Here is a 21,106-nt window from a genome sequence, read left to right on the forward strand (position 1 = left end):
GAAATAAATGTGACTTATTTGTATTTATATTTGGATTGATTGAAATGAAAAAAGGCTTTTTCGTGTGATTATATTTATTAAAAAGTTATGAATGTATAACAAGAGTATTTTTAAAAGTTTATGGAAATGGAATGAAAAAATGCTTATATTGATGCAAAAATTTTGGACTCTTGTGAATTGTTTTTTCATAGTAGATATTTTCCATGTGGTTTTTGAAGATCTCTCATATGTACAGATTTCAAATACATTTGTACTTAAATTAATTATTCCATTAATTCCATTTTCTGTGACTTATTTGAAGCACTCTCATTTTTTTATGAGAGTATAACAGGAGGGTAGAGATGGAATCAATCCAAGAACACTTTTTAGAAGTAACACACTTCTTAACTGACTTTTTATGGGCCACTGGAGTTAAACAGATATATGGCTAAGAGTATATGTTGGAGTGGGGTGGTGAGGAGCTGGGGCTAAAAGCACCAATAAGAATCGTAAAGTCAAGAAAGCAAAAAGAATTGAGTAACTTCTTTGATTCAGAAACTGCAATTATTTGCTAGAATATAGCCTATATGTACAGACTACCATAAAAGATTTTAAAAGGCACTGATCATAATATTATGTGTGCTTTAAGATAATATAGAGTGACCCATATATCCATAAATAACATTACAGCTATCTGAAATATCAAACCATAGTTCTACATTTATTTGTAGGAAAATTATCATAATATTCTGCTCGATATACAAGCAAACTGAAGAAGACTGTGTAATGTGATTATATATAAGCGGTGTGTACCCACTTTTAAAAATATTACTTGTTTTTTTAGGTGCTCTTGCATCAACCAGAGTCATGTTATTCTCTGAGTTTATTGTCTATTAGCATAGAAATACGCAGTTACCAGCATTCCTATCCCATGGCTGGAGTAAAAGAGGTAGAATATGCTTACACTCAAGAATCTGCTCAAGGGGCTGGCGCTGTGGCTCAGTGGGTTAAAGCCCTGCCCTAAAGCGCCGGCATCCCATATGGCCGCCAGTTCTAGTCCCAGCTGCTTCTCTTCTGATCCAGCTCTCTGCTGTGGCCGGGGATAGCAGTAGAAGATGGGCCCTTGCACTAGTGTGGAAGACCCGGAAGAAGCTCCTGCCTCCTGGCTTCAGATCGGTGCAGCTCCGGCCATTGTGGCCATCTGGGGAGTGAACCAGAGGATGGAAGATTTCTCTCTGTCTCTACCTCTCACTGTAACTCTGTCTTTCAAATAAATAAAACAAATCTTTTTTTAAAAAAGAATCTGCTCAAAATGTAAACTTAAAAAATGCCTAATTGATTTTAAGAACATGAAATCACTTTTTGGTGATATTGAGTAAGGGTTTAAGTCGACAATCAGTCTATATAATCCAATCTAGATACAGCATGCATCTTTGAAATGATCTTCGATAACCAATTCTATGTTATTACCACACCAAAAGGCATTGACCATCAACATTACAAGTACTAATAGATATTATTATAGATTACTAATTGCATACTTTTTGTGTAGTAAACATATCTCTGCTAATGGACATGATAGACTAACAGAAAAAAAGATATATTCTCAAGTCTGACACATCTAAAAATACTGGACAAAATACATGACAAAATAATTACCAGATATAGGCCTTAAGTACAGAACAGTGATCCCTGAGAGAAGAGAAATAAATGAAAAGAACCCTAGTATTGTGCCAACTTACTGTCTGGAAAGTTTTTCTGCATTGTGATGTAGGGATGAGGAAGTGAGATCTAGGTCATCTCCTTTAACTGAGGACATAAAATTCAGAAATCCCTTGTATTGAAGTGAAATTATTTTGAGATTTGATGACTGTTTACAGCCCTTGTCTCTACTGTTGAGAAACAGTGTTTTTTTCCTTCATACTATTTATTGAACTCTTTATTTAGTGTAGGGTTAACCTTATGAGTATAAAGTATACTGAAAATATATCTTTGTAAAAATTAAGAGTAAGAATAGGAGAGAGGAGGAAGAAGGGTTGGAACATGGGTAGGAAGGAGTATAGGGTGGGAACTATCACTATGTTCCTAAATTCTGTATGTATGAAATACATGAAATGTGTATACCTTAAATAAAATTTTAAAAAAATTTAAATGTCAATACAACCATAGATCACCAGCAGAATATTGAAAGGAAAGAGCCATAAGGAGAGTTGCAAGATATATAGAAAGTTCCCCTTGTGATAGTTTGCATGGATTTTAAATTTTCTGTTTTGGATAGAGCTGTGGTTTATAATTACAAATCTGTGCTAAGTGAAAATATATAAAGCAATGATGACCTGGGTTTAAGCCACACAGAGAAAGTGCTGGGTGATTCCCTTAACCTTTATGTCGATATCCTTTCCATTGCCTTGAATATGATTGTTTCCATTTTGAACAATTTGCATAGCACTTGTCAAAGTATTTTCCATTGTCTCAGTTTAGCCTGACAACAATCCTGTGAGGTAGGTAGGGCAACTAACACTATTCCCATTTTGCAGATGAGAATACTGAGGTACAGAGTGGTGAAGATCTCAAGGACAGTTAGTTGAAGCACAGGGAATAGAAACCAGGTCTCAACTGCTTTTGCCCCAATTCATGTCTTGCTTTTTAGACTATGTTGCTATGCATGACCAGGGAGCTGAATGAAGTAAGGATTGGGCCTTGATTTTGGTTCAGGCTGTGCCTGTGAATAGAAGAGAATAAAGCTAAGAAAGTTTGGCTAAAGTATTGGCAAAACTCAGACAAATAACTGCTATGAAGAGCTCAGAAACAAGTTTCCTGAGGAAACTAAGGCTTTATTATCTTTGATTGAAGCTGGTTTCTGGTTTCCTATCTATTGCTAATGTTTATACATGAGCTTCAGCTGAATTTTGACCAACTCTCAGGAATTGAAAGGTCAAGTCAGACATGCTTTCTTTGGCTACTGAAGTTGGAGCTAGCGCCTACAAATGAGCTAATTGAATATCTCTGTAGATATTCAAACAGTGGTCCATGGGCTAGAGCCTGGATACTCTAATTCTCCGGAGCTCGGTATCTCACCCAGTAGCTAGCAGTTGTCCATAGCCATGAATGAACAGGCAGACACAGAGCAGGAGGCTGACGTTGGTAAAATGAAGAAGAGTCACCTTTAGGTGATAACACTATTCTTACCCATAGGTGATGTGACCAAGGTGCTACTCAGGCCCATCTCCTTACAGGCCTGTACTTGGTTAGCAGCACAGCTTCAAAACACAGTTTAAGATAACAAAAACATTAAACACATCATTTTTATCTTGACTGGAATAAATTACTAGGCATTCCACAGTCCCAAAGATCCAAATATAAAATAAAAAAGTAAATACTTATATAAAAAGCTAAATACTAAAAAGGTAGGATAATAATGGGCTTTAAAAAAAAAAAAACGTTTGCACCCAAAAATGGAGAATCTTCATCGTTCATGGACTGGAAGGATTAATATAATCAAAATGTACATATTAACTAAAGCAATTTAGATTTCAATGTGATCCCAATCAACATACGAAGGACATTCTCAGGTCTAGAAAACATGATGCTAAACTTCACGTGGAAAAACAAAAGACCCCAAATGGCCAAATCAATATTAAACAACAAAAATAAAGCTGGAAGCATAATATCAGATTTCCAGACATAAGACAGGGCAGTTATAATCAAAACAATCTAGTACTGGCAACAGAATAGAAAGCCCAGAAATTAATGTATGCATCTGCAATCAACTAATCTTTGACAAACAAGCTAGAATTACTGGAGACCTAAATGAATGATCTCGGTGAGTGAGATCCCAGTGGAATGAACGGGGCCATCAAAGAAGGAGGTACCCTTCTCCGAAGGGAGGAGAGAACTTCCACTTTGACTATGACCCTATCGGAATAAGATCGAAGTCAGCGAACTCTAAAGGCTTCCATAGCCCTGGCAACTCATGACTGGAGCCTAGGGAGATTACTGACGCCATGAACAGGAGTGTCAAATTGTTAAGTCAGCAACAGGAGTCACTGTGTACTTACACCCCATGTGGGATCTGTCCCTAATGTGTCGTCTAAAGCCAAGTGATGCTATAACTGGTACTGAAACGGTATTTTTGTACTTTGCATTTCTGTGTGTGCACAAACTGATGAGGTCTTTACTAATTATATACTGAAGTGATCTTCTGTATATAAAGAGAATTGGAAATGAAAAAAAAAAAAAAACAACCTGGTGTTAAAATGGAGATGGCATAGAAAATTAATTAATTTAAAAAAAATTATGTAGGATCTCTGTCTTTAATGTGCTGTACATTGCTATTTAATGCTATAATTAGTGATCCAATGGTAGTTTTTTCACTTTATGTTGCTATATGGGCAAAATGTTGAAATCTTTACCTAATGTATACTAGACTGATCTTCTGTATACAAAGAGAATTGAAAGTGAATCTTTACATGAATGGAAGGGGAAAGGGAGCGGGAGAGGGGAGGGTTGCGGGCGGGAGGGAAGTTGTGGGAGGGGGGAAGCCATTGTAACCCATAAGCTATACTTTGGAAATTTATATTCATTAAATAAAAGTTTAATAAAAAAAAAGATAGTCTCTTTTACAAATGGTGTTGAGAAAATTGGATCTCTGCTGAAAGAAGTATGAGACAAGATCCCTGGACCTTACACCTTATACAAAAATCAACTTACAATGTATCAGGGATCTAAATCTAGGCCCTGATCCTATCAAATTACTAGAGAAAAACATCTGGGAAACTGCAAGACATTGACAAGGGCAAAGATGTTTTGGATAAGACCCCAGAAGCACAGGTAATAGCAGCATAAATAACAAATTGTATTAGCTCAAGCTAAGAAGCTTCTCTACAGCAAAGGAAACACTCAACAAAGTGAAGAGGCAACTGGCAGAATAGGAGAAAATACTTGCCAACTATGCAACTGGTAAAAGATTAATATACAGAACCTATAAAGAGCTCAAGAAATTCAACAACAAAACAAACAATTCAGTTAGGAAATGAAAAAATGACAGGCATTTTTCAAAGGGTGAAATAAAAATAGTAAATAGACACATGAAAAAATGCTCAGGATCACTAGCCATCAGGGAAATGCAAATAAAAAAAAATGAGGTTTCATCTCACTCCAGTTAGAATGGCTATCATCCAAATATTAAAAAATAATAAATACTTGTAAGGATATGGAGAAAAAGGTACCCTGGTACACTGTTGGTGAGAATATAATCTATTACAACCATTGTGGAATACAGTATTGATATTCCTTAGAAATCTGAAATTAGATTTACCATATGACCTAGCCAATCCAGTCGTAGGAATTTACCCAAAGGAAATGAAATCAGCATATGAAAGAGAAATTTGTACCCCCATGTATATAACAGCTCAACTCCCAATAGCTAAGATTTGGAATCAACCCAGATGTCCATCAACTGACTACTGGATAAAGAAAATATGGCATTTATACACCATGGAATACTACTCAGCCTTAAAAAAAATGAAATCCTGTCTTTTGCAATAGAATGGATACAACTGGAGACCATAATGAATAGTGAAATAAGCCAGTTCCAAAAAGAAAAGCATCATATATTTTCTCAGATATGTGGTAGTTAATATAGAATACAAAAAATGTATAAGGATGAAACTGACATCTCATGATTTGGTTATTGTTTGTAGCCCTTGTCTGTGTTCCTTCAGAACAGTGATCTTTCTACTTCTTACTTGTTGAACATTATGGTTAGTGGTGAAGTAAGCCTGAAATTTTAAAGTACATTGAAATTTTGTTACTGCAAAAATCAAAGGAAAAAATGAAGAAAGAAGAGAAGAAGGGGGAATTGAGAGAAGAGTGGAGGAAAGCTTGGTTATCTTCTTAGAATTGCATCTATGAAATACATGAAATCTGTTCTCTTTATACTAATAAAAATAAACCTAGAATTCCACTCAAAAATTTTGCAAAATAAACATATTTTTATTTTATATGAATTTCATTTATTTATTAAGAGGCAGAAAGAAAACAATAGAATATGCCTCTCCCAATTCTCTCCCTAAATGACCACAATGGGCAGGTCTGAGCTGGAGCCAAAGTTGGCAGCTAGAACTCAATGCAAGACTCCCATGTGATTTGAAGTTAAGGAAGTACTTGTAGAGATGTTTACAGCCATAAATACCAAAAGAAAATCTCAAATAATGAATTCAGATTTCATCTTGAAAAATCAGTGAAAAAAGAAGAGTAAATGAAACATAAAGTAACAGAAAATAAATAATAGCTATGAGAATGGAAATTAATTAAATAAAAACCAAGACAGCCAATGAATTTTTTTTAAATTTATTTAACAGATAGAGTTAGACAGTGAGAGAGAGAGAGAGAGACAGAGAGAAAGGTCTTCCTTCCATTGGTTCACCCCAAAATGGGCACCACGGCTGGAGCTATGCCAATCCAAAGCCAGGAGCCAGGTGCTTCCTCCTGGTCTCCCATGTGGGTGCAGGGGCCTAAGCACCTGGGCCATCCTCCACTGCCCTCCCAGGCCACAGCAGAAAGCTTGGTCTGGAAGAGGAGCAACCAGGACTAGAACCCAGCGCCCATTCGGGATGCCGGCGCTGCAGGCAGAGGATTAGCCAAGTGATCCACGGCATCGGCACCGCCAATGAAATTTTAAAAGTGGTTTTTGAGACGATTGATAAATAGTGAACTAGATAAATAGAAAAAAAAAAGGAAGAAAGATTCAAATTATCATAATAAGACTGAGAGAAATTACACTATTTTAGGACACATATATATTAAAAGAACAATAAATAAATATAATACAATCATGTCAATAAATTTGACAATAGACAAATTAATTGAAAAACTTAAACTACCAAGCCTTGCTAAAAAAGCTAAACTGAATAGCTCTATCTATCACAGAATTTAAATTTGTAATTTAAAAATTTCACACAAAATAGCGAACAGCAATCACTCCATGAACAAAAATCTTCACTGGTGAATTTCAGTGAGCATTTAAAGAGAAAATAACACTAATTCTAGGCCAGCACCTTGGCTCAATAGGCTAATCCTCCGCCTTGTGGTGCCGGCACACCGGGTTCTAGTCCCGGTTGGGGTGCCGGGTTCTAGTCCTGGTTGCCCCTCTTCCAGTCCAGCTCTCTGCTGTGGCCCCGGAGTGCAGTGGAAAATGGTCCAAGTGCTTGGGCCCTGCACCCGCATGGGAGACCAGGAGAAGCACCTGACTCCTGGCTTCGGATCGGCATGATGCGCCGGCCGCAGTGGCTATTGTGGGGTGAACCAACGGTAAAGGAAGACCTTTCTCTCTCTCTCTCTCTCTCTCACTGTCCACTCTGCCTGTCAAAAAAAAATAAAAATAAAAAATAAAAAAAACACTAATTCTACATAAACTCTTGCAGAATGTTGAAGATAAAGGAACATTTTATAGCATACTCTATGTGATTAACACTGCTCTAATCAAAACAATAAAAAGATATCACAAGAAAAGAAAATTCAGTCCAACATCCCTAATCAAAATGGATACAAAAATCTTAAACAAAATTTTAGTCACTCATATCCAATAATATACAAAAGAGGTAATATATGATGACCAAAAGGAGCTTATTCCAGGAATGGCTTAACACTCAAAAATAAATTGATATAATGTAGTATATCAATAGGCTAAAGAAGGAAAGACATAATAATCTCAACAGATGCACAAAAGCCATTTGACAAAATCCAACATCAATATCCGATTAAAGGAAATAAAAGACTTCTCAGGAAAATAGGAGTAAATGGCACCCCTTTTAAATCTACAGTGAGTTTCAAAGCAACATGTCAGTGAAGTTTTTTTTTTTTTTTTAAGTATCCTAGAAATCCAGGGGTCCCAGAGATATTTTGGATAGCCCTGGCCTGAGACAAATACAATGCAAGGATTAGAGTCAGGTAGGGACCATAGCAAGAGGTATGCACCAAATTGTCATTAAAATAAGAAAACTAATGCAAGATTCTATCAGGACCCTGAGAATAGTATGAAGAGACTAGAGAGCTGAAAATGATGAAAGCTAGGAATGGACATTCCAACAGGTGACCTGTAAAACTATCTGGGTGAACACTGATGCTCACAAGAAGATTTCTGTATTCCCTGCAGTCTGATGGTATTTGGGAGGATATGCTGATACAATTAGTATATTTAGGACAAAGCTATAGCTCCACTTCAAACACTTTACATTTATAGAGAGCCTCAGAGATACTCACACATATTATATAATATCATTTTATGACTACTATTCTAAGTAGTTGTAAGGCTAGAAACTGAAGCTTAAAAGATAGGAAGTGAATATCCCAGATGTTGGTGGTGGTGGTGATAGAGTATGAAGAGCTATACTTTCAGGTTTCTGGTGCATTTAAGTTTAAAAGTTTTATTTTTATTTATTTTTTCATTTTTATTTGAAAGGCAAAGATATAGAAAGGTAGAGACAGATGTTCCATCCACTGGTTCACTCCTCAAACACCCACAACAGCCATGCGGGTGGCAGGGATCCAAGTTAGTTGATCCATATCTACTGCCTTCCTGGGTACAAAATAGCAGGAAGTTGGATTTGCAGTGGAATAGACAGGACTCAAAAAGTAGGCACTCCAATATGTTACAAGGTGGCAATAACTGTGCCAAACATCTGTCCCACTATTTAATTTTTTAAAATTTGTTTTATTTGTTTGAAATGCAGATGAGAGAGAGGGGATGGGAGAGGGAAAGGGACCATCTTGCATTGCTTTCTCAAGCGCATTAATAGGGAGCTGAATTGGAAGCAGGACAGTCAGGACTTCAATCATTACACCATTATGGGATGCCAGCTTTGCAGGCAGCAGCTTAAAACAACTGTGCCACAACACCACCCCTCCCTCATTCTTTTTTTAATCACCTATGCACCAAGAAGCAAAAATCATCTAAAATCTACTGTGAAGATTCCATTTCTCACATTCTGAATTATAATCTTTGACATGAAATTCACTAATTCCTAAGAATGTATGTGTTTTATACATCATACTAATTCCTAATATATTAGTAAACTGTTAACATGTTGTGAAGTTTTTATATTAGTAGAATATTTCTCATACCTATCTCAAAAAATTAAGGATATGACCCAGATACAGTCCTATCACTCACTGAATTATTACTTCATGACTTTTATTAAGTAGTTTATGTTAAATATTTTAAAATTTGCTGAGGATAAACTAAAAGCACAAAGGCACATTAATTCAAAATCCCATTATCATAGTTTCTGGGAATGCCAGGAAAAATGAGTAATGGCAATAAAATGAGTCCCTGAGGATTCAACAGATACATTTACTTTAAGGTCAGAACACTTGATATTAAGTATCTCAAAGATTATTTGAAATCCATTAAGTAAAAATTAGTTTATCTATGTCAGAATATGCCAAATAGGAGTGACTGATACACTAGCTACCGAATCTTCCAAAAACTTCGGCAAAGCACCATGCTGATTTTCTATATTGCAGGTATCTTTCAAGGTAAAGCATAGTTGGACGAAATATAAATATTTTCAGAACAGAAGTAAGAATCTAACCAAATCATAGAGAGAAAATGAAATTTCAAAGCTGGAAAAGGCATTAAAGTTCATTTTAGTCTAATTCCCTCAATGTCACATTGAAAACTGCAACCTAACAATTAAGGAACCACCTAAGGCAATACTGTCCAAAAGAAACAATGCAAGACACAAATGTGAGTCATATACAAAATTTTATATTTTCTAAAAGACGTGTTTAAAAAAAAGAAGCAGGTAAAATTAATTTAATTTCATATTTAAACCAATATACCCAAAATATTATCATTTCACTTCAATATTACTTTTGAGATATTGTCCACTTTTTTCTTACTAAGTCTTCAAAATCTGGTGTGTAATTTGCATTTAAGTAACATTTGAACCAAGCATACAAGGGATCTTTAAAAAGTCCATGGAACTTATATATTATGAAAAAAGTTGTGCATGGTTTTCAAACAATTTCTGCACTAAAGTAAAAATATCTTTTATTTTTCCAAAGCTTTCTGAAGTCCCCTCATATGCCAATGCTCAATTGCCACTTGTGGCCTAGTCACTTTCGCAGTGGGCAACACAAGTATTTGGTCCCATAATCAAGTATTGCAAAGGAACTAAGATAAGTAACTCTGAAATTCTGATTCTTGAGACAGAATTTATTCTGAAAAGCCATATGGCCTTCCCTAGTAATATGAGTTTATGTAAACTCAATTATTTCCCAAATTGAGTTCATTGTAAAGGGCTTAAAATGAAAATACATGCTCCTCATACAGTTTTTGTAGTATCTGATAAATAATTATTGAAAATCTGAGGATGAGTCTTCCAGTAGAGATATTCCCTTTAAAAAATAATTAAGAGGGCCTGTGTTGTGGCTTAGTGGATAAAGCCGCTGCCTGCAGTGCCAGCATTCCATATGAGAGCCAGTTCGAGTCTCTGTTGCTCCACTTCTGATCAAGCTCCCTGCTTATGTGCCTGGGAAAGCAGCAGAAGATGGACCCATACTTGGTCCTTGCACCCACATGGAAGACATGGAAAAAGCTCCATGCTCCTGGCTTCAGATCAGCACAGCTCTGGCCAATGAGGCCACCTGGGGAGTGAATCAGTAGATGGAAGACTTTTCTCTCTCTGCCTCTGCCTCCCTGTAACTCTTCTTTTTTTTTTTTTTTTTTTTTTTTTTTGACAGAGCGGATAGTGAGAGAGAGAGAGAGACAGAGAGAAAGGTCTTCCTTTTTCCGTTGGTTCACCCTCCAATGGCCACTGTGGCCGGTGCGCTGCAGCTGGCGCATCTGCACCGCGCTGATCCAAAGCCAGGAGCCAGGTGCTTCTCCTGGTCTCCCATGCGGGTGCAGGGCCCAAGCACTTGGGCCATCCTCCACTGCCTTCCTGGGCCACAGCAGAGAGCTGGACTGGAAGAGGAACAACCAGGACAGAATCCAGCGCCCCGACCGGGACTAGAAGAACCCAGTGTGCCAGCGCCGCAGGCAGAGGACTAGCCTAGTGAGCCGCAGCGCCGGCCTGTAACTCTTCTTTTCAAATAAATAAATCAATATTTAAAAAATAATTAAGAAACCTATTATTTATATTATCTATAGCAATAGATAATGGAAAAACATGAAATTTACTCTAATTTTTAACATTATTGTGGCAAAAATCTATTTTTATTAATTTTTACAAAAAATTCATCTTTTTATCATTTCTTTCAAATCCAGATATGGAATTTTACTGAGCACTAAACTTTTTTAAGCTGATTCATTTTACAATTACATAGTTAGCCACCCACACTCTTGTCTAACATCAATGTATGCCTATTTTTAATAAAAAAAAAATACGTGCTACACTTCCACCTGAACCATTACTATAGTGTATGTACAAAATAATCATTCTCATGAGATTTGTTTGTATGTTGGATAAATATGGTACATTATTTCTCTGTTTTAATTCCACAAGGTGTTTCCTTTCTATTAAGTGTAAAGCAGTATCTAAAATTGTTCCACTCATAAATTCTAACAAAGCTTTAATTCTTGATCAGTGGAGAAAAACTGTGCAGCTAAGTATGAAATACTTTATTATTTTGTATTTACCAAAAATACATTTTCAAAGATCAGAATTCTAATTTGCTGGAATCTCAATGTGACTCCTTTTTAAAAAGCTTAAAGTATAGTACATGAGGCAAGAATTGTCAAAAAGAAGGGATAATATTTTTAGAAGTGATGATTTGCTAATGTCCTCAAATCACAAATTTGTTGCTGAAGTGGCTGCATCACAATCACCATCACTATCACTGCTGTCATTACCATGACCACCATTGTTACCACCACCATGGACATCCCACGTCATGGAATGTCAAGACTACAGTTTCACAAAAAACTCTTTGAAATATTTTTCTTAAAAGTGACTGGATAAAGTATACCAATAAAGAGACTTTTTCTTACCAGGAGTCAAGACATTATTATAGCTTTATGGCAAAATGAAGACACATCTTGGGCTAATACTCAACTGAGTGAAAAAACAAAAAAAAATTCTGATGGCTAGAAATTTATTATATTTCAAATAATACATTCATAAAATTTCTTAAATAATTTTGCACTTTATATATTTTGAAATCCAGTATGAATTATCATATTTTACAAAGTAAATGAAGTCCAGCTTCTGCATACTAAATAGTTACATCAATATAATATTAAAAACTCTCCCAAAAGAATTCAGTTTATAATGGAAATAATATAAGGTTACATGCCTAACTGCATGTGTTTTTACATGCAACTCACATTATGTTATACATTTTTAAAAAGGACAGGAAGGAAGGAAAGAAGGAAAAAGTATTTGTTACTTGTGCAATTTCCAATTTACTATTATTTGTTTTTGTGTGAAGTTGATGAAATATGAATATATGTCTTATGTAAGTAAGTTGAAAGAAGAGAAGTATCATGGACTTACTATGGAAGAAAAGTCAGATTTCTAAAGCAAAGAAAGGTCCTATCTTAACTTGCAAATGGGTTTTGATTTGAAAATTACAGATTTCAATCAGATTTTAACATCATAGTTCCATCTATCTTTTTTCACAATTTACTTTCCAACCAAAAGTTTTCATGACTTTGGCACCCAAAACAATCACTTAATAGTTCTACAATCATCATACTGTAGTTTATATAAAGAAGCTATGTCACTGAGTGTGTCCTGTACCAAGATGGTCACTATGAAGTTCAAGCCCTTCGTGAACTAGACTGCAGCAAAAACGGCAAAGGCCACTTCAACGCCCCCTCACGCGTGCATAAGAAGATCACGATGTTCCCCCTCTCCAGTGAGCTGCAGCAGAAATACAACATCTGCTCCAGGCCCATCTGCAAGGATGACGAGGTCCAGGTGGTTAGAAGAAACTACAAAGGTCAGCAGATCAGCAAGGTAGCCCAGGTGCACAGAATGAAATATGTCATCTACATCGAGCAGGTGCAGCATGAGATGCCTAATGGCATAACTGTCCATGTGGGCATTCACCCAAGAAAGAAAGTTATCACCTAAGCTTACACTTGACAAACATGGAAAAAACTACTTAGCACAAAGTCAAGTCTGGTCAAGTTGGGAAACAGAAAGGTAAATATAAGGAAAGACTTAATGAGAAAGTACAGGTGTGAACATAGCCTGTGCAACCAAAATTTAACTGCAGATTTCTCACCTAGTGTATATCTCCTTGGAACTTTTCAGAATATCTCTGAATGTCTCTTTTCCCCCCATATCTATGGCTCTTTGCATCTACTTTTACAATTTTGGTCAACAATTTTATAAATAATTATAGGAAATGTTTCCTAACAGAAATATTCTCTGGTAAGTGTGAGGATTCCCAACGTGTCTTAATTTATAATATCAGTGACAAATAGATGTCAGTCCATGGAAAGAAAAATCATAAAAATAAATATTTCACCCTATTGCAAATGATGTAAACTACTTGTGAAAATTCATCCACAGGAAAAAATGCTAAAATGAAATTAAAAACTGGACCAAAGATAAAAAGGAAAAGAGAGTGTATCACAGGTGATGGCAGAGTAAGAAGCTCCAAGAATTGACTTCTCAGTGGAAACCACTATTCAGGCAACAAGATTTGTCAGAATAAACTATTTCAGAACCTTGAAGTGTGCTGAAACACTTGCAACATCAGGGGAGGTGATGAATGAAAATGGCGCTTAGCAAATTTCAGTGAATTTTGGCATTTTTACTTAGCAGCTACAATCCTTCAGTCCCCATTCCTCAGTTCCAGCTGGCATTCAAGGGAGGACAGACTGTATTCTTGCTGTATCTTGCTGTTATAAGAGTGGGCAATAAGTATACTGTCCTCCCAAAATTGAGACCATATACATTAATATGTTTGGCTGTTCACTGAAGGACTGGCACACAGGCTGGTGACTGTTTAAAGCCTACTGGGGCAAAGTGGAACCCTAGGGACCATCTGACAAAATTTTAAAAGGCACAACACTTTTTATTCCTTTTTCTTATTGGATACAGGTCTTCAAAAATTCGCTGTAATATTATTGACTGACCATGCAAAAAAGGAATAGAGATTTTAGTGGCTACACATGACAATGAATATTGCTTACAAAAATATGGGAAGAAATTCACTAAACAAATGGGTGACTGCAACATTCATCAAGTAACAACAATCTCTGGGAGGGGAAAGAATCTAATGAATACATTTATCACATTACATAATATTCAAAATATCAGGTTCTCAGCAAAAAATTGCAAGGTATAAGAAACCAGAAAATATGGCCAATTCGTAGGTTTTTTAACAGACAAGAACAAAGCCATTCATGAGGAAGTCCAGCCCTTGAACTTACTATAAAAACACTTTGTTTAATTGTCTTAAGCTCAAGAAGAGGAAGGACACCATGAGGAAAGAATAAAGGGAAATCAGGAGTAAGATATAAGGATCAGGAGAGAACATAAAAAAGAACAAAAATTATTTAAAAAAAACAAATAAAAATATTAGAACTGAAAAGTACAATAACTAAAGCAAAAAATTTATTTTTTTTTAAAGATTTATCGGGGCCAGCGCCATGGCTCACTTGGTTAATCCTCCGCCTGCGGCGCAGGCATCTCATATGGGCACCAGGTTCTAGACCTGGTTGCTCCTCTTCCAGTCCAGCTCTCTGCTGTGGCCCAGGAGAGCAGTGGAAGATGGCTCAGGTACTTGGGCCCCTGCATCCGCATGGGAGACCAGGGAGAAGCACCTGGCTCCTGGCTTCAGATCAGCGCAGCGCTGGCAGTAGTGGCCACTTGGGGAGTGAGCCAATGGGAGGAATACCTTTCTCTCTCTCTCTCTCTCACTGTCTATAACTCTACCTGTCAAATAAATTAAAAAAAAAAAAGATTTATCTATTTATTTGAAATTCAGTTACAGAGAAAGAGGGAGAGTCAGAGATCTTCTATCTGCAGGTTCACTCTCCAGACGGCTGCAACATCTAGGGCTGGGCCAGGCTGAAGCCAGGAGCCAGGAGTTTTATTCAGATCTTCCACATGGGCATAGCGGCCCAAGTACTTGGGCCATCCTCTGCTGCCCACACCATAAGCAGGGAGCTAGATCAGAAGTGGAGCAGCTGGGACTTGAATCGGAACACATATGGGATGCCGGTGTCACAGGTGGCAGCGTTACCCACTATGACACAATGCCATCCTCAAAGCAAAAAGTTTATTAGAAGACTTCAAAAGCAGATTTAGAAAGAAGATATAACTAATGAACCTGAAAATAGGGTGATTATATTTTTCCAGTCTGAATGACAAAAAGAAAGAAGAGCAAAGAAAAATGGAGAGTCTAAGGAACCTAAGGGACAGCATCAAGCATGGTAACATACACATTATAAAAGTTCCACAAGGAGAAAAGAGAAAGAAAAGGGCAAAAAATATTTGGCGAAATACAGTCAATTATTTTTATTCACAGGTTCTATAACTGTTGGATAATATTTGAATCACTGAATATGCATATTCCTACTCAAAACACGACAAACTAAAACTGCCTTCTTCCTCAATTTTCATACTCATTATCAGTTTTTACAGCTTATTTTATGTGTTCTTCACATTTTTATGTTTTTTTGTAGTAATCTCACTGCTTGAAATGGCCACCAAGCATAATGTTGATAAGGTCAAAAAGTCTAAGATATGTCTTTAGTGAAAAAACACATGTTAGATAAGCTTAATTCAAGCATGAATTATAGTGATGTTGGCTGGAATTCAGTGTTAATGAATTAATATGATACACCTAGGAAAAGGAAAAGGCAACTTGTCCATCTGTATGAGATCTCTACATAAAGTAATAACATCTATAGTGTATGATAAAGCTATGGAATGATATTGAAGGAGTAGTGGAGAGGAGTGCTGTGAGGGTGAAAGCTAAGGAAATTTACAGTTATATTAGCTAGGGTCAGGAAAATGCTAAATCGTATTGCCTAATGTTTTACTATGAAGAAATAGTACATAAAATTAATTATTTATAAGAAATAAATATTAAATAAGATTTCTTTAAAAAGAAGCCTAAATAAAAGTTACGTATTGACCAGTTGACAAAAATGTTAAGGCCAGAAGCTCACAGGAACCTAACCCTATGGTTCCCCTAGGAGCAGTGGCTCAATATTTGCTAATTCACTCTTCATGGAGACTTTATAGAGCATATCTATTGTGAATAAAAAAAACTCAACTATAAAGAGGTTCAACTAGTAATGAGAAACCTCCAAACAAAGAAAATTCCAGAAGAGATGACTTCACTGAATGAATTCAATAAACATTTACACGGTGGATACCGATTCTTTTCTAACTCTTTCAAAACATGGAAGAGGAGGGGACTTGTCCTAACACATTTTAGGAGACCAGCTTTACCTGGATACTAAAGCCTGATCATCAAAAAATTAAACACAGAATCGTATCATGACTCGGAAATTCTATGCAAGATATATATTCAAAAAAATTAAAGTATATGTTCACAAAGAACTGTAGACACTAACTTATATACAAATGATGAGAACAGTCATAATGGCTAAAGGGTAGAAATTACCTTAATTTCCATCAAAAATCAGTGAACAGATTATGTATTATTCAATCATAAAAAAATGAAATGCCGATACATGATACAACTTTAAGGAACCTCAAAAACATTATCCCAATTGAAAAAAGCCAAACAACAAAGGTCACATATTACATGATTCATTTGCATGATATATCCAGAATAGATAAATTTCTAGACTTAGAAACCAAATTAGTTATTACCAGATGGAGAGAGGGAATGGGAAAGAATAGAAATGGGCATGGGGTTCTTTAGGGAGTGATGAAAACATGCTAAAACAGGAGGTGGTGGTTGTACAACACTGCTTACACTAAATGTCACTGATTTTTATACTTTAAAGTGGTAAGTTGTATGTTATTCAACTTTCATCGCAATTAAAAGGAGAGAAAAATGACAACAAAACTAATCCATAGTTTCCTGAGAAAAGGCTACCATCAGTTAATCCTCTAAAATGAATTTTTCTGTCTCCTGCTTCTCATCATTTTAAATGAGAAAACTATAAGCCCACTTGTGGCTGAAAAGAGTGGTCTGACAGTCTCAACATATTTCTGACCTCCTGCTTTCACACCCAGAGAAGCTGCTGGTCTAGTCTAAATGTCACTGGCATCCTGTCAAATACACTAGATGTTCCCCAAAGCACACTGTAATATTGGTGATTTAGAATTACCCCTACTTGTCTTAAGGTACTGGCATGTCCTAAAGCCTTCTAAACCCTGAGAGTGAGGTTGAATGGTTCAGTGGCACCTCGTTCACGCTCAGGCCACATTTCTGGGCAACTTCAACTCTCCATGACCAAGTTGACAAATCAAAAGACGGTCAGAACATCCCATGCACAGTGCTTATATTTACTAAAGCCCATACATTATCTGACAATCATGAAAGAGTTACTCAGGGTCTCCCATATTCATGAGACTATTTACTCCAGCTAAAGCTGTACCTGTTTGAGCCATGATATTTGGTTCCCAGAGTTACGCTGATTAGGGACAGCAAATTATAAGGGAAATAGGAGCTGCCAAGAACAGCACAAAGACTACTAGCTGTTTAAGAGGCTTTCCAATTATAAAAAGCAGATGTAAGAACTCAGACAACAATAATAATCTGATCACCATCATATTAACACTCAAAACAGCCTATTTGATCTGCCAATGTGCAGCAAATGGTCTTCATGTTATCCCAAAGTCCTAAGAAAATGGTTAACCTGGGGTCGGCATTGCGGTATAACAGGAAAAGCGGCCTCCTGCAATGACAGCATCCCATATGGGCACTCGTTCATGTCCCAGCTGTTCTATTTCCCATCCAGGTCCAGGCTAATGGCCTGGGAAAAGCAGCAGAAGGTACCCAAGTGTTTGGGCCCCTGCCAGCCATGTGGGAAACATGGATGATGCTCCTGGTTCTTGGCTTTAGCCTAGCCCAATGCTGACCATTGTGGCCATCTGGGGTCTGAACCAGCATATGGAAGGTCTCTCTCTCTCTCTCTTTCTCTCTCTCTCTCTCTCATCTCTCTCTGTAACTCTGACTTTCAAATAAATAAATCTTTTTATAAAAAAATTTGTTAACCTGTGTTCATTGTTGCGTGTGACAACAAAATACACTTTTGTAACAGTCGCATCTAATAAAGTATCTGAGAGAGAAAGTGACTATTTTTTAAAAATCATATTAGTGCAATACTGTTCCAGTGAATAATCTTAAGGTAATCTAGAAATTGATCATATTGCCGGTGCTGCAGCTCAATAAGTTAATCCTCCACCTGCGGCGCCAGCACAGCAGGTTCTAGTCCCTGTCAGGGCGCCGGATTCTGTCCCGGTTGCCCCTCTTCCAGGCCAGCTCTCTGCTGTGGCTCAGGAAGGCAGTGGAGGATGGCCCAAGTGCTTGGGCCCTGCACCTGCATGGGAGACCAGGAGAAGCACCTGGCTCCTGGCTTTGGATCAGCGCGATGCGCTGGTTGCAGCGCACCAGCCACGGCGGCCATTGGAGGGTGAACCAATGGCAAAGAAAGACCTTTCTCTCTGTCTCTCTCTCTCTCTCACTGTCCACTCTGCCTGTCAAAAAAAAAAAAAATTAAAAAAAAAATAAAAGAAATTGATCCTATTGAGCAGTAAGTAGTCATCAATATCTTTGATACTTCAAAGTATCTTCCATTGAGAAAAACAAACTTTAATAACATTATTACAGGCAACTATGATTTTGTAGAAAGTCCTGGGCTTATGTACACTTTATTACACATCTTGTTCCTGCCATTTCTTTCCAGCTGTGTTACTTTGCAAGCATTTAACTAATTTTACCACATACTCCTCTGTAAAACAGACAAAATATCTACTTCACAGGAAGTTCTATTTTATATAATGGCTAACAAACTTAGAGAATTCACAACTTAAAAGGTAGTCCTGAATAGCAATAACAAAAATATTCCAACAAAACAATTGTGATGAATGATAAACCACAAACAAAAAGCAAAGGTAAGAACTCATGGGAGAATTGACTTATCTTCTCAAGCCACTATTGGTAAAAATCCCAAGTTAGTTTAGTAATTAATTATTTTGTTTTTCCTCCAGAGTTCATCTGCTGTCAGATTTATTACCTTAAAGCATAACTTGGATCACATTGCTGGTGTTTTCCTGGTTTCTATGCTTAACTCCATTTTTACCCCAGACATTTTTGGTGACCCCAAAAATGTGAATTCCTCACACTACATCTATCGCTGGTCTTGGCCTCTTCCGCATTTGAAACAAAGGAGATTACAGAAAAACCATCAGAGAAGATAAAAGAATGTGTTAGAGTGGGAAGGGGTTAAGAGGGAGAGGACTATGGCAAAATTAATAAAGGCAAACCTATCATCACTGCCGTAGTATTTTTAGGAAACTAAAAATTCTATAATATAAGATTTTATATACCAGAGCTCTACATGAAGTCAGACAGATAAGAGTTTTCAATCACTAAACCTCACCACTTTTTAGGTAAACATCTTACAAGTCTCTCTATTATCTTCATATGTTCACTTCAGAAACAGAGATTTAAAAGGTACACCTAACTCAGGGTCATGGTGAGGACTAAATAACAAATGGCATTGAATGCCTTTAGCAAAGGGCCTAGCACATATTAGATACCTAACAAAAATAAGTAATCTCTGCAACATAGAGCAGGCCTTCAATAAATATGCATACATGAATTAATGTGTGTCCTTTAATACTCATTATGTGCAGGTAATAATCATTAGTGTAAGATTCACACACCTTTACCCATCCTCTAGTATATACATTGTATATCTGAACAGAGATGTGTATGTCTGTTTTTAAATCATTTCAAATTTTTAAAGGGCAGAATTTCATATCAACCTCTGAAAGGAACACACCTTGATGTAGCATTTCAAAAACGAAGTTACAAAATAAAATTTTAAAAGAGCAAATACAACCCAGGTAAGAGGTCAACATGAAAAACAAACATATGCATTTAAATAGTGTCTTCTACAAGAGGCCACCCACCACCCTTAATTGTTTTGGAAGTCCATTAAAATCACTAAGGAAGCAGATACTAAAAACTTTAAAGTTCTTTTATGTTTACTTTCTTCAAGTAAAAATGCTGTCTTTGACATGTAGACTTTAAAGAGTTACATTACTTGGGATTAAACTGGCCCATTAAAGGAATAGGATAGCTCAATGTTGATATTCATTTTAAAATTGTGAAATGATGAAAGTAATTTTTCTGGTCCATTTTAAACGATGAATCAAAACAGAGTTAATGGAAGATAATATAAACAGCAATGAAATAATAAAACTGTAATTTGATAAAGGTGTAACCATCCACATTTCAATAAAAATGTATATAACATGTATACCTAAAATGATAGTATGTATCATTTTACTCCTAAAGCTTTGTTAAATGATTATCTACATTTCCATCACAAAAAAGAATCATTCTAAAGTATACTTTACTTTGCCTGAAAGAACTTTTTCTCTGCTGATTACTGAGATGTCATACTGTTAGCTGAGAGCATTTACAATGAAAAGTTTTCATTGTAACTTGTCACCAATTTGATGACTTCTATAAATCCCTCAGTTTGAGTTTTAACAATCCTTGATTTCCTTTTGACACCTTTGAATGGTGCAGAGGGGTGGGATTACATAAAGCGCCCTTTTGTGTTTCTTCCTTCCTCTTACCTGCATTCCTGATTTATAATTACTGTGAAAACAGGTTTCTTGGCTAGGAAAGAACTCCTAAGGATTATCCAAAACTCCTAAAGAATTCCAGATACTCTAAAGCATATCCTATGAAAACTGCAGAAAGAATAAGATGCTGTCTAAATTCACTTAGCAGAAATTATCACAGTTGTGACAAGAGTTACAATAAACCCAATTTCACAAGAATGATGAGTGTGTAAAATAAATGCTACACACTGGGCTTGTAGCTTCTTGAGTTTAAAATCTTTCAGACTGTATTCCAACGTGTTTTCCTTGTTTTGTGCAAATGACATCCACTCGCTCAGATTCCATTTACACTTGACAGATGGTCATATCACTCATGA

At 36.5% G+C, this 21,106-nt stretch overlaps 1 protein-coding gene and 1 pseudogene across 1 annotated transcript in view; one reads left to right on the top strand and one right to left on the bottom strand.

Moving 5' to 3' along the window:
* The window catches only part of LOC133768127 (ADP-ribose glycohydrolase MACROD2-like), a 728,541-nt gene that overhangs the window by 283,110 nt on the left and 424,325 nt on the right, over positions 1-21,106 (bottom strand). The window lies entirely within an intron of this gene.
* Positions 12,739-13,174, top strand: LOC133767446 (ribosomal protein uL24-like; annotated as a pseudogene).

This window comes from Lepus europaeus, chromosome 10, assembly GCF_033115175.1.
Source record: "Lepus europaeus isolate LE1 chromosome 10, mLepTim1.pri, whole genome shotgun sequence".
NCBI lineage: Eukaryota > Metazoa > Chordata > Mammalia > Lagomorpha > Leporidae > Lepus > Lepus europaeus.